The 14,510-nt window shown below is 35.5% G+C and overlaps 1 protein-coding gene across 1 annotated transcript in view; it reads right to left on the reverse strand.

Annotated features, from left to right (window-relative positions):
* Smp_031680 (nAChR subunit (ShAR1-alpha-like)) overlaps positions 1–14,510 on the reverse strand; it is a 69,828-nt gene that overhangs the window by 17,553 nt on the left and 37,765 nt on the right. The gene's annotated exons all lie outside the window — the stretch shown is intronic.

Genomic DNA, 14,510 nt, shown 5'->3' on the forward strand with positions numbered 1-14,510 from the left:
GTTTCGCCCTATTTGGGACTCGTCAGCTGGATGTACCTGCATCTCAGACTTGTTGATGTTCACTCTGGGACTCGAACCCAGTACCCTCGCTTCAAACGCCATCGCGTTATCCACTGCTAGCCACTATCCATCTCTGCTTACCATGCTTGTGAATTAACTCTATATCGAAGCAATATGCGCAGTATGTACATATGCCAATTAGAGACTTACCATTTGCAGTCCTAACACATTGATGGGAAGATTCAAACAAGCAATACTAAATGCATTCAAATTAAGTTAAAATCCATAATTATTTGAACAAGTTGGTGACTGTCTAGATGTAGTAGCTAAGTGAATAATGTGTTGGTATTTGAAGTGAATAGTACTGGGTTCGAGTCCTGTTGGCGAATCCTAAATAAGACGAAACGTATGTGTTGTATTCTACTATTAGTCATATCCTATCATTTTTCTATGTAATCCTAATGGGAAGATTGATATTTGTTGGTGTCCAGTCTGATTTATATGGATTAATGAATGAAGTAATAATAAAAAAACAGAGGATACTGAGGGGAGGGGGCTTATGACATTTCACCAGGGATCAAATCTAACCCCTTAGGTTGTCAAACTCAACACATAGCCATCAGAATATTGTATTGACTTTCAACTGACTATATTCTCATGTTACGCAATATTGGGAAACCATTATCTCTTGCCATGGAAAATATTTTGTGTTAGTTGTGATATGGATAGACTTTATTAATTACTAGAACTCACTGGAACTTCAAGATTTCTTTTCGAAGTTATTCACGGTTCGACTATCATGAATTCATATTGCTGAAATCTCCCGTACTAATACAAAGGAACTATTTGGTATACCTTAATTATTATCATTATTTTATGAGAAGTAGACTGATGTATATTTGGTATGAATCTAACTAATTAAAACAATATATTTATCATGGTAAGCAGAGATGGATAGTGGCTTGCAGTGGAATCCAGTTTGACGCATGTTTCGTTCTATTTGGGTGCAGGTACATCCAGCTGACGAGTCCCGAATAGGATGAAACGCGCGTCAAACTGGATTCCACTGCTAGCCACTATCCATCTTTGCTTATCATGCTTGTGAATTAAGGTTATATCGAGGCAATACGCACAGTATGCACATATGCCAATTAAAGACTGACCAGTTGCAGTCCTAACATATCGATCGGAAGATTCAAACAAACAATAGTAAATGAATTTAAACTTCACCCCATCGCACAAGCAAGTGGCTATCAGGACTCATTGGCCGAGTGGATAACGTGATGGCGTTTGAAGTGAGGGTACTAGGTTCGAGTCTCAGAGTGAACATCAACTCTGGGATGCAGGTACATCCAGCTGACGAGTCCCAAATAGGACGAAACGCGCGTCCTGGATTCCACTGCTAGCTACTATCCATCACTGCTTACCAATACTAAATGAATTTAATATATTTATCATTTCATTCATTTCTATGGTAATGATTCTATTCTCTATCAATCTATGAATGTATAAACTAATGAAAATTTAACCCCCTAGCCCCTCATGAATCCCCCCTACTCATAATACCCCCTCCCTCCTTAGACAAAATTGACACTTTAATAAATAACTATTTTGTTTTATCTAAATTATTATTAATATTTTTTTAAAAGTTAAAATATTCAATATTGAAGGTTGAACTTTTTCAGTAAATGAACATTTTGACCTTAGAGACATAAATTACTGGGTTTCTTTTTTTTGTTATTTTTAAAGACATGAATATTGTCAGAAAGGGGGGAGGGGGTTACGGTAGAGACTGTAAAAAGTAAAAAAAAAAAAGAAGGGAGGGGGTGATATAATTAATAATTACTTAAGAAAGGGGAACAAAATGTTATAATTTCATTGTAACTAATTAACTGTTAATGATATGTTTTCATTGAACTTTGAAAAAAAAAATAAAACAAAACAAGGAAACAATAAAAGGTGAGGTGACAAGAAAAAAGAAAGAAAACAACTAATTAACTAGTTATTTTTTGTTTCAATGTGATAATGATGAGGATGGTGATGATGATTGAATAACCTTTGAAATGAATTAATGTTGTTGTTTCTTTATTTATTGACTTCATTTTTAGGTTCCGGTTTGTATTTTTTAAATAAGCAAAGATGGATAGGGGAAAGCAGTGGAATATATGATGCGCGTTTCGTCCTATTTCGGACTCATCAGTTGGTTGAATCTGTATCTCAGAGTTGATGTACACTGTGCGACTCGAACCCAGTACTGTTCGCTTCAAATATCATCACTTTATCAACTCAGCTATTGTGTCCTGATAGTCGATTGCTTGTACAATGGAGTGAAGTTTAAATTCACTTGATGTTGTTTGAATGTATCTTTCCATTGTTGTTTAGAACTATAATTTATCATATATGCATATTGTACGTATTGCCTTGATATTGCTTTTGTTCTTTGTTTAAAATAGATGAATTATCTCTATTAGTAGAATCTAGTGTATGTTAACAATGAAATACAAAATCCCTGGTTCTTCGTCTTTTGAACTTGTCAACTGAATGTATCTACATGTCAGAATTAAGTTTTAATCCAGGTTTTAAACTTAATGCCGCCTACTTCAAGCGTCATCACGTCATCTATTTAACTATTGAATCCAGATAGTTAATAGCTTATGTAATGGAATCAAGTTTAATCAATTAGTACAGGTTGTTTAAATCTTTCCAAATGAAATGATTACTGATTCTAATCAGTTAACTTTAGAATGACCACTTAGTTCTCTAAAGATTAATTCTCCATTTAAGTGATAAATTTTAATTAAGATGTTTTGTTTAAAGTGTAAATAATCATTGACTTATTGTTAACTTACTATCAAGTGACTTAGCAATCGATGGTTAGAGACCTTGAATGATATGGCTCAAAATCGTTCGCAATGGCGAAAGTGCATCCACTCTTTGTGTTTTCCCAAGTTCTAATCTTCTGAATTCTTTATGTCCCTTTCTTTTTTCTCTTTTCGAATCTATTTCATTGGATTATACTTCTTGAATAACATCTTCAAACCCTAATCTTTCACATAATGCTTATACTCTTACTAACTCTACCACTATGGTATTTGAATCGACAACTGCATCTCTGTGCTAATGTGGTATGGCAACTCGAACTGATATACGTACGTACGAAGTTCTACGTTGTGACTGACTGACTGACTTAATTAGATATTAATAGTTTAAATTGTTAACTAATTAAGTAAAAGAGTATTTTGTATTTGGATTTTTATTTATTTATATAACCTGTTACAAGATCTGAATAGTTGTGTTGGGATAAGATAGTGGTTGGAGGTAGTCAACAAGAATCCTTGCACCTAGGTTTCATGCTATTTTAGCACTCGACAGTAAGGTTTATCTGTAATCTTGAGGGAGCTGATGCTAGATGACGGACTAGATCCCATATCACCCAGCTTCATAGTCAAAGACGTTACCACTGGGCTATCCGGGCAACGACTAACCTTCTGTAAGACTGAGATGAATTTACAATCGATTGATCACTGAGTGGTGATCAATGTCATATATGTCGGGTCCTTTTCTAGTGCAGATCAAATTCTATCGATCAAGTTGCAATCTGGCCACTAGTCTAGGTGACTTGATATTACGTGCACTATGTTGAAATAAGATGGTGGTTGTTACTAGTTGATAGGATTCAGTCTTCATTAAGAAGGACCTGACATACCAAACATTGATCACCACCCAATAATCAATCAATTGTAATTCTATTGAATCATTTTCACTAATCTTAATTTAATTCAATTTCAAATACTTTCAAAGTTATAAGTCATGTGTTATTAATTGATATTTGGATAAGAGATTGATCAATTGAAGTCCTAAATAACAATAGGAAGATATAAGTAAACAATACCAAGTGAATTTAAACTTCACCCCATTGCACAAGCAATTAACTATCAGGACTCATTAGCTAAGTGGATAACACGATGTCGTTTGAGGCGGATGGTACTGCGTTCAAGTCCCAGAGTGAACATCAACATATCTGTGATGCAGGTACATCCAGCTGATGAGTCTCAAATAGGACGAAACATGCATTAAACTGACTTCAAACAATATCGAGGCAGTCCGAACAGGATGAATATATACCATGAGGAGACTGATCAATTGCAGTTCTAAATAACAATGACAAGATATAAGTAAACAATACCACCAAATGACATATTTGAATAGTTTTCATTCATTGTATAAGATGGTTGATTAAGTCATTGAAGAGTTACCTAATAGTCTTATTAGAATACAGTTCATTTCATTTAATTATTCATTGGATCAATTCATTCAATTATATGATTGAATGAATTCGATTATTTTTTTTGGTATTAAGATAGTTTCTTTTTTTGCAGGTTTGTTTTTGTTTTTTCTTTTTTTTGTTTTTCTCTTTTTTCTTTCTCTTTTTTTTCTTTTTTTTCTTCAAATGATTGAATAAGTTATCGGTCAATAAACAATGATACTTTTGTGTATAGTTTTTATTGTTATTTATCTATTGAGTAAATTAAATCTTAAGTAAAAAGAAACTTTAATTGTTATTTTTTGATGGCTTAAATGAAAAAATAAATAAATTGTATGTATTAGGAGGGGGGTTTTCAGAAGATTGGAGTGATTTAATAGTTAAATTCGTGAGTCAATTCGAGCTAGACCACCACAGAAAACCTAGAAGTACTAGACGGTCGTTTTGTCCTATTGTGGAACTCCTCAGCATTTCGCACCCACGATCCCTCCTCGCGAGATTCGAACCCAGGATCTACCAGTCTCGCGTCAAAGCACTCAACCGATAGACTACTGAGCCGGTATTTGATGGTATTAATGTCTAACTTCAGGTTTTCCATGATGGTCTAGCTTCAATTGACTCATGATTTCAACTATACAAATACTTAAATCTCCACAAAACCCCTACTGATAATAATCATATGCTCACTAGTTACTGACTTCAAGGGACATTTCCTTCAGTTCTAGAGAGGAGCAGTGACCAGTAGAGTTCAACCAGCTCTGTTGTGAGATATCAACTCTCTGAAGACAATGGTTGACGATGGCGCAATTTTGTAGATTGGGTGAAGTTAAATATTCACATCATCGGATGCCGGCTTAATGGTCTGAAGGTTAAGCGTTCGAGAGCAAGACTGGGAGGTTCTGGGTTCGAATCTCGCGAGGAGGGATCATGGATACTCATTGATGAGGAGTCAAATACTGAGACGAAACGGTTGTACAGTGCTTCCAGGTTTTCCATGGTAGTCTAGCTTTCATTGACTCATGAATTCAACTATTAAATCGTATTTAATTTTATATTATATTTTATATGTCATCTTTCATTATCATACACATCTACAATAATTATATAAGTCAGTTGAGATTTAAATAACTCAATGATAACGACTCTGATTGTAACATTAGGTAATATGGGATGGAATCACATTATTAAAGATCTAGTAGTTCTCACGACCCCCCCCCCAAATGCTCTGGTACGGCCGAGGGTGGGGAGGGGCCACATTCCCTCTCGAAATGCTCTCACATGGCCACGTGTATATAGCCTCTGTCAGGGAAGCACTACTCACTGCCTTCTCACAGCATTACTGTTGTTTACGAAATTGAGAGGACGAAAAGCGAATGTTCGGCGCTTTAACTGGGTTGGTGAACACAGAGAAAGTCCACCTAGGGGAGTTGTGAAACCCTGATTCCAAACCAATGGTGCACATAGGCTCCAGTATCCTGAGGGAACAAATTGCGTATGAATCAATCGTTGGTCACCGGTTAGCATGGGACTGCATCTCCTCACGATGTTCCACTGCCTTGTGGATCAAATCTTCAGGTCAGAAGCTCCGGGTGTGGTGCCCTAAGGAAACCACTGTTTCTGTTTGGGCACCTGGGTAGTATCACAGCCCTCACACAAATCAACTGAGATTTGTGCGGCGCATATGTATCTGGTGCTTCTTTGTACCAATATTTATGTGTTTAAATAAATAAATAAGTAAATAATTCCCACTCAATTGTCTTTAACTGATTTATAAATAAGAAACTTGATGACATGGGTTACAAGCTCTCAGAGGTTGTTAAGAGATAGTTTCTTCGAAATTTCAAATTATTGTTTTCGATATGTCTTCGTCAACCAAATTACCGTAGGACATTCTGATTCATGAATCTATAAACTTATCATTAGATGTGTTGGGGATGTCAAATCCCCAGAACTTACTTGATAAATGGCTTAATTTTATAATTTTATTTTGAAAATTTGAATTTCTTTGTTTTCGCGCCAAAAGCTCTTTTGTCACCTTCGGGTCAAATTTTCCACTTGTAAAATATCTTAAACGCTATTGGTCCATTGTTTCTTTGAGTGTGTTATTTTGTAATGATGCCCAAGGACAATTTGTTGCTGTATATATACGTTTGATTTTTTCCGCTTATGATTGCTGTGCTTCTGGTTGCTACGAAATATATTTCCCCCTCTTCCAACTTAGACTTCTTACTCTAGTTAGCTGGGTCTAGTTCGCGTCAGAAGAGCTAGTTTATCGGTCTCTGGTCACAAGTCGTTGTTCCGTTCGCTAACTAGTGAATCCTAAACGCTTCAGATATAACAAGATACTAACCGAAATTATTATCTAGTCTTCATCACTCATTTGAACAAACTATTTTTATATGATAACGAAGGAATACTAACTTGTTAAGGATTAAGAAATAAACAAAGGTGATATTACTTAGTAATTAGTAATCAACTAGTGTAAATATATTAGTCCTTCAGAAAGTGTATCATAGCTCAATAGTAACTTCTTATACTAAGGAATTGAATAAACTGTACTAAAACCTGGATGAAGAATGCTGGTGGGTGGCTTATGCTCCTCCACGAGAAGTCAGAAGCGTCAGTAAGTAAGTACTCAGACTGCTCAGGTGTATCAGTTTTCTTGAGATTACAGGTACAGCTTCCTGGCTATTCGTGCCAAATATAATAAACTATACGTTGAATAGGGTTTTCTGTTTGCTACCTTCGAATATCTGAGATTCATTCGAGTTTTCAACAGTTTTCATCACATTATTTTACTGACTATTGTGGAAATTGCAGTAATTTAATAGTTGAATTTATGAGTCAATTAAACCTAGACAACCATGAAAAACGTGGAAGCGCTGGACGGCCCATTTCGTCCTCGTATACGCATTCACTATCCTGCACCAAAGAGAATCGAATCCACGAACTTCGGTCTCACCTGGCGAAAGCCGGGATCCGATAGTGTTATTGTCCAACTTCAACCATGATGATCTAGCTTTAATCGACTTATAAATTCAACTTATTATATTAGGATTGTGACTGCCCCGATAAGGATAATGAATGGTAACTTTAGGATCTATTTATGAACCAACGTTATGCATATATTTTTATCATATAATAGCTAAATAACTAAATTATTCATATTCGTATCTTCCTTTATTTTGACCTATGATTTACCATTCTTGAGTTATCCTCAGTTCATCAATTACTGTTTCCCACATTCACAGCCACATTTAGCTGAATCTTGTACAAATGTTATTTTCTATTTTATTGGTACGATGTGGTCAGTTTGATCCATATATAAAACCAGTATGTTTGTGGATAACGATTCATACTGCAGAGGCTGAGATCGGTGTTCTGGACTTAACTGGCTGGGCTAAGCAGAAGTAGGACCGACAAGTACTCTAGACTGTTTGTACAGTTTTGGTATGTCACTGTTCCAATCGATAATTCGTTGATTCTTGATTGGCGGTCCTATCATGTCATACATTAACAAGGCATTCACTCGGTTCACAAGTGATAACAATATTCTAATCTAAGATTCATATTCTATTCTATTTGAAACTTGTCGAATAGAAGATAATATCATGACAATCTATTTAAATAACAAAAACTGTAATATACGTTAACATTTATCAACTAGATCAACAACAAAAAAAAGTGTACTGGTGAAACCACCAAAAAAGGGGGGTGGAAAAGTAAAACAAACATTGAATTCTTCTTCTTCTTCTTCTTAAGTATGTACTTTGAGCCAAATTAATGTTAAATTAATGAATGTTGAAATAATATAACAGCTGACATCAATCTATGACATTATCATTTATGGCATTATTGACATAAACTGGTATCCTAGTTATTTGTAACCATGTTTTTTTTTCTTTAGTGCATCAATATACATATATATATAACCTTTTTGGATAGATAAAGTGGGAGGGGGAAAGATTATAAGTAGTTTATTTAATATATATACTATATAATTTGTGATTAGTATACCTTTCATTCATCACCTAATCTTTACTGTCTTTCTCTTTCACACACACACACACATGAACACACACACGCACTCATGCACATACACGCACACACACACGAACACATACACACATACGCGCGAACAAATGCACACGCACGCACGCACGCACACGTACTTCTTCATATTTTCAATTTTACACAATGATACAAGTTGGTCTACTTTTTACCCCTCCCCCCTCCCATTTTTTTTATAAATGAATAATTTTTTATTCCTTTGTAACTGTCATATTTTTCGTTGATATTTTGTCACAAATGTTATTTATTTTTTGACCACAAAAAAAACAAAAAAAAATTCGGTTACCATCATCAATGTTGTTGTTGTTGCCTATACAATTAGTAATTACAATTATGAATATAATGAATAACAATAGTCATTTGGGGGTCTAGATTCATCTTAGTTATTTCATATGGCAACATGCAAGTACATGTATACACAAATCAATATATACATAATCATTGATAATTGTATCAGCTGTTAGTTAGTAATTATGTTCCAATGAAAGTTGGAAGTGAGAAAAACATGATGACAACAACAATCTATAGTCAAAAGGGGGGTTTTGTGGAGATTTTAGTAGTTTTATATAGTTGAAATCATGAGTCAATTGAAGCTAGACCACCAAGGAAAACCTCGAAGCACTAGACGGCTGTTTCGTCCTATTGTGGGACTGAGGATTGTTGAGGAGTTCCACAAGGCAAGACTATAATTTATGGACGACCTTTGAACGAATCTAATAGGACCTTGAGAAATGTTAGCCAATCAGCAAGCAGTCAGCGTAGAGTAAAAATATATTATACAAAACCAAAGAATTAAAGTGGATACACTTCTTTTACATTGTTCAAAAACTTGTCAAGGTTAGAAAAAGGTTCTTAGGTTCCGAGATCGTAATGTATACGGTAGAGGAACTCATCCATATGTCTCCGTAGTAGTTGGTCTCTGGAACCATGATAAGATCACAAAAACCCTCTCAGCCTCGACCACATAGCTTCATTATTGTTTGTGTGTACTACGGTTGTGTAAGTTTATCATTTTTATTATGGATATGTCCCTACAATACTCATACCACTGAACAGCCGAAGCTTCAGTAACATCTGCGAATATTGCAGCCTATGTTACTGGTGCTTTTATTATACAGTTCGCGGCCTGCTTGAATACCTGGGCTATCTGTTTCTACCATCTAAATAGTTCAACAAGTTATCTGGGTTTTTTTAATTTGTTTTAACCTATCATTATGTCTATTAATCACATAACCTACACAGGCGCGTTTATAAAAAGCTTACGTCCTTTCGCTGCAAAAATCACAAACAAGTACAATAAGAGACATCGTGGTGGTTGGCAATATGCATTCAAGAGAATGAACATTAATCAAATGTCGATTCCGGAGCTGCTTAATTCTAATTGTCGATCTCTAATTAACAAGGTGGACTATCTCCAATTTCTACTAAGTCAAAACATGTATCGTAATTGTGGTGTCATCACAATTCAAGAATCTTGGTTAACTGACTTACAGGACGATTGCTTAGTATCATTACATGATTTCAATATCTATCGTCAGGATCGATCAAACAATAAAAAGACTTGTGGCGGCGGAGTAGTTACGTTTGTAAACGTTAACTGGTGTCGATCTACTTTTGCCTGTTTCAAGTTTTCAAATGACTTTATTGACTGTCTAACTTTAAGGTGCCGTCCAAAACACCTGAATAAATACAAATATATTTATGTTACCAATATCTACATGACTCCAGACTGCACATCATCTGCGCTATCTGTCTTCGCTGATAAATTTACTGAATTCGCCGTTACTGCCTTCAGTGATTCACTTTCGATTGTATGTGGTGATTTCAATTCATGTGACTGTAGCTTCCTTACATCACTAGGTTACCTAAATGTAGTAGATTTTCCTACTCGTTTGAATGCTCATCTAGACTTGGTTTTCATTAATGATGTGGGTACCTATGTGACTCGCAAACGTGCTCCATTGTCTAGCTCGGATCACTGCATAATTCGTGTTCTACCTAAAGTATATGGTAAACATGGAAGGAGTACACACATACACCATACCAAAAAAGTAATATATAGGAGTTACTCAGAAGAAAATTTACAAAGTCTGAAAAACATGTTTCGTACGACCAACTGGGAAGTACTTACAGATGACTCAATAGAAAACACAACTGATGTTATCACCTGTTATCTTAAGTTCTGTTTTGATATTTGCTGTCCTACCGAAATCTTCTTTTTAAGTTTTGATCGACTTACATCTCCACAACTAAAACGACTACGGAGGGTAAAAGAAAGGATGTACAAGGAGAAAAATACTACTGAAGTTCGTAAGTTAAATGGTCAAATAAAGCAAGAGATTAGACGTCTCAACTTTGTGTTTACTCAAAAACTCCTATCTTGTAAAAGCTCTCCAAGTATGTGGAAACTCTTTAAAGAAATTACAGGGGACAGGCAGACTAGAAGCGATAACCAGATGAATGTTTGTGACTTAAATAAGTCCTTTATACGTCAGTCATCTGACATCATGCTCCCCATATCCAAGGGTTTGAAGAATAATTGTGTTCCCAGTTTCACTGAAAATGATGTCCGAAAATGTCTCCAGTCACTTAATTCATCCCAATGTTTAGGACCTGATGGTATTCCAAACCTCCTTTTTAAAAAAATGTGCTGATGTTTTATGTTATCCATTAACGAATATCTTTAACAGATCCTTCTCAACTAATGTCTTACCGAAAATGTGGAGAAAGATAAAGGTAATCCCTATACCAAAGAAAGCTTCTGGTGATAAACATGTGAAACTTAGACCCATTGCAATAACTTCACCTTTCCTCAAAATAATGGAGAAATTACTGATACAACCACTTCAACCTGCAATAAAAGAGCACTGTGATCCATATCAGTTTGCTTACAAATGCAAAAGAAGCACATTAGATGCCGTTGCTGTTCTGCATCAAAATATAGTGTTCGGGTTGGAAAAGGGTAGAAAGTATGTTAGATGCGCTTTCCTGGACTTTACCTCTGCTTTTGATTCTATTCCAAGACACCTCTTACTTAACAAGCTGATCAGCGTCGACACTGACAGCTGGATAACCAATTGGCTACGTTCCTACCTTTCTGGAAGAGAACAGTACACTGTATTTGAAGGAAAGTGTTCAACATCTCTACTGTCTACTGTAGGTGTGCCACAAGGAGCTGTTCTTTCACCCCTGCTCTTCTCTTTTTTTCTTCTCGATCTACCATCTTCCACGGAAAACACTTTTGTAAAATATGCGGACGACCTCACTGTATGTATGCCGATTTCTACCTCCTTACATCCCGTAGAAATGAAAGAGTTTTTATCTCGTATTGAAAGGTGGTCTGTTGGTAATGGTCTCTTACTCAATCCATCTAAATGTCAGGCTGTTAACTTTAGCTTGAGACATGGACAGAACCTATACTCTATTTTGGGATCCCATAATGCTTGTACCATTGGAGACTCCTTAATAAACACAGTGTCGAAGGTCAAATATCTTGGTGTTACTTTTTCTTCTGATCTTTCTTGGTGTTCTCATGTTTTACTGTTATCGAAAAAAGTTTACCGTTTGATATACTACATAAAGAGGCTGCATGCTTTTGGGATTACTCGCCATTTACTCTTACAATTTGTAAATTCCTGCATATTACCTATTATTCTATATTGTTCTCCATTATTATTTCCTGGGCTTTTGAGAAAAGACTTTGCTGTTTTGCGTAGTGCTGAAGGCGTTTTGCAAGGTATGTGGTGAATCTTTTGAAGTCATTATTAATATGCTTGTGGATAGACATCTTAAGTCTTGCAAACTCTTGGCAGGTGTTATCTTATCAGATACTAACCATCCGCTTCATTCATATCTTTCTCCTTGTATATCTTCTGGTAGAAAGAGACGTAAATACATTAAAATCCGTACACGCAAGCAAGTCTATAAAAGTTCTGTTATACCGTACCTTGCAAATTTACTTTGTGACGAACAGGCTGTTAGAGTTGACCTAGTAAATAACCTGTATTCCTAAGCATTTCTCAAATTCGATAATTTGTATAAACTCGGGTTTTTTTTGTTTGTCTTTTTTTTCTTAAACCTTTTTATTCCTTTTCTGTTTTTTTTTTTGGTTTTTGTTTTTTTTGTCTGTTTTTTTTGGTAAAAAACTTGTTGAAATAACTCGTGCTGAGAATTCTATATTGTATCAGATTATAATATTGAATAAAGCCATTAATAATAATAATAATAATAATCATTATAATATGCTTTAGTCTCAATCTGGATCGAGCGATAAAGTTTCCTATTCTAACAAACGTCTTCCTTCAACATATATTACATCGAAGGACAATATCACGGTAGTCTGCACACGGTCTACAAGTTATTTAATACCCGCAATTACGAATAAAAGAACTTCTTAGTAGTCTCATTTGTTGTAGCGGCTTAATTGTCAAGTCTTCTCTAAAATCCTCTGTGAACCGACTGTACATGAGCATCAGTTACTGAAATTAGTACCATGACCTTCAAACCCCTCAAACGCTTCTGATTGGCTCGTCCATAAATTATAGTCTCGCCGTTCCACGAAACGGCCGTCCAGTGATTCCAAGTTCTCCTTGGTGGTCTAGCTTCAATTGACTCACGCTTTCAACTATGAAAACAGCAATCTATTCCCCATGGATAAGCTTATAATTGAAGGATATTTAGTGGTTATGAAAATAAAGCGAACAAACTTTGAACACTTTAGCTAGCCATTCTTAGATGTACAGTTTATCACCAAACATAATCATAGACTGGTTAGTTATATAATATACTATCACTTGTACCCGAGAATTTGACTGAGCGGTAAATGTAGAGAAGTTTAGTTAGTTGAATACTGATACTTAATGAAATATTAAGATTCAGTCTAATTATTTATTTATCATTATGGTATAAATTATGTGGTCAGTAGTACAAAAGCCATCAAGTATGTATAATTCATGATTGTTCACTAAAAAAATATACTACTACTATTGTGATGTGGGCTACTTATATCCACATAAGTAGTATACGACGATGGTCAGACAGAGAATGTATTTCAGTAGAGGATCGATAAGGAAAGAACGAAAGCGAAACATAATTGCTATGAAAATGTTTAAATAATAATAATCGTAGACTATGGACTGATATTTGCAGAAAGAACAGTTAAGATTGAGACAATTGATCAATAGTTTGCAAATTAATTGTTTACTATATGGATGTCAGACTATAGAGAGATAGTCTGTAATTTTGTGCTCAGATTCATCCGATTGTAATCACAATTGACCGATCACTGGGTGCTGGACGGATTTTTATGATGTTTGTTTTAGATTATTTGCGAGAGTGTGGGCGTTAATATAAAACAAGAATCATCTCAATCCGACCAGCCGTTCTATGAAAATCGTTGTATCTCCGAAACCACTGGACGGATTTTTATGATGTTTGTTTTAGATTATTTGCGAGAGTGTGGGCGTTAATATAAAACAAGAATCATCTCAATCCGACCAGCCGTTCTATGAAAATCGTTGTATCTCCGAAACCACTGGACGGATTTTTATGATGTTTGTTTTAGATTATTTGCGAGAGTGTGGGCGTTAATATAAAACAAGAATCATCTCAATCCGACCAGCCGTTCTATGAAAATCGTTGTATCTCCGAAACCACTGGACGGATTTTTATGATGTTTGTTTTAGATTATTTGCGAGAGTGTGGGCGTTAATATAAAACAAGAATCATCTCAATCCGACCAGCCGTTCTATGAAAATCGTTGTATCTCCGAAACCACTGGACGGATTGAGAACTGGATGGACCAGACAACTAATACACAATGATTGAAAAATAATCCATGGTACAACGAAAGGGAGAAGATAAACCTTGTAAAGATGTATCATTCAATGCCCAACTGTATCCAACTACATCGAATATATGATTATTAACTACAATTATCAAACTGGGCAAGTCACTTTGTACAATATTTAGTGAATTTTTGAACACAATAGTGTTATAACTTGTGGCCGAGTGGATGCCTTGTTAACGTATGACGTGATAAGACCGCCAATGAGAGAACAGCGAATTATCGATTGGAACAGTGACACATGGAAACCGTACGAACAGTCTAGAGTACGTATCGGTCCTGCTTCTGCCTAGCCCAGCCAGTTAAGTCCATAATAGCTTCTGCGGCATG

This window comes from Schistosoma mansoni, chromosome 7, assembly GCF_000237925.1.
Source record: "Schistosoma mansoni strain Puerto Rico chromosome 7, complete genome".
Lineage (NCBI taxonomy): Eukaryota > Metazoa > Platyhelminthes > Trematoda > Strigeidida > Schistosomatidae > Schistosoma > Schistosoma mansoni.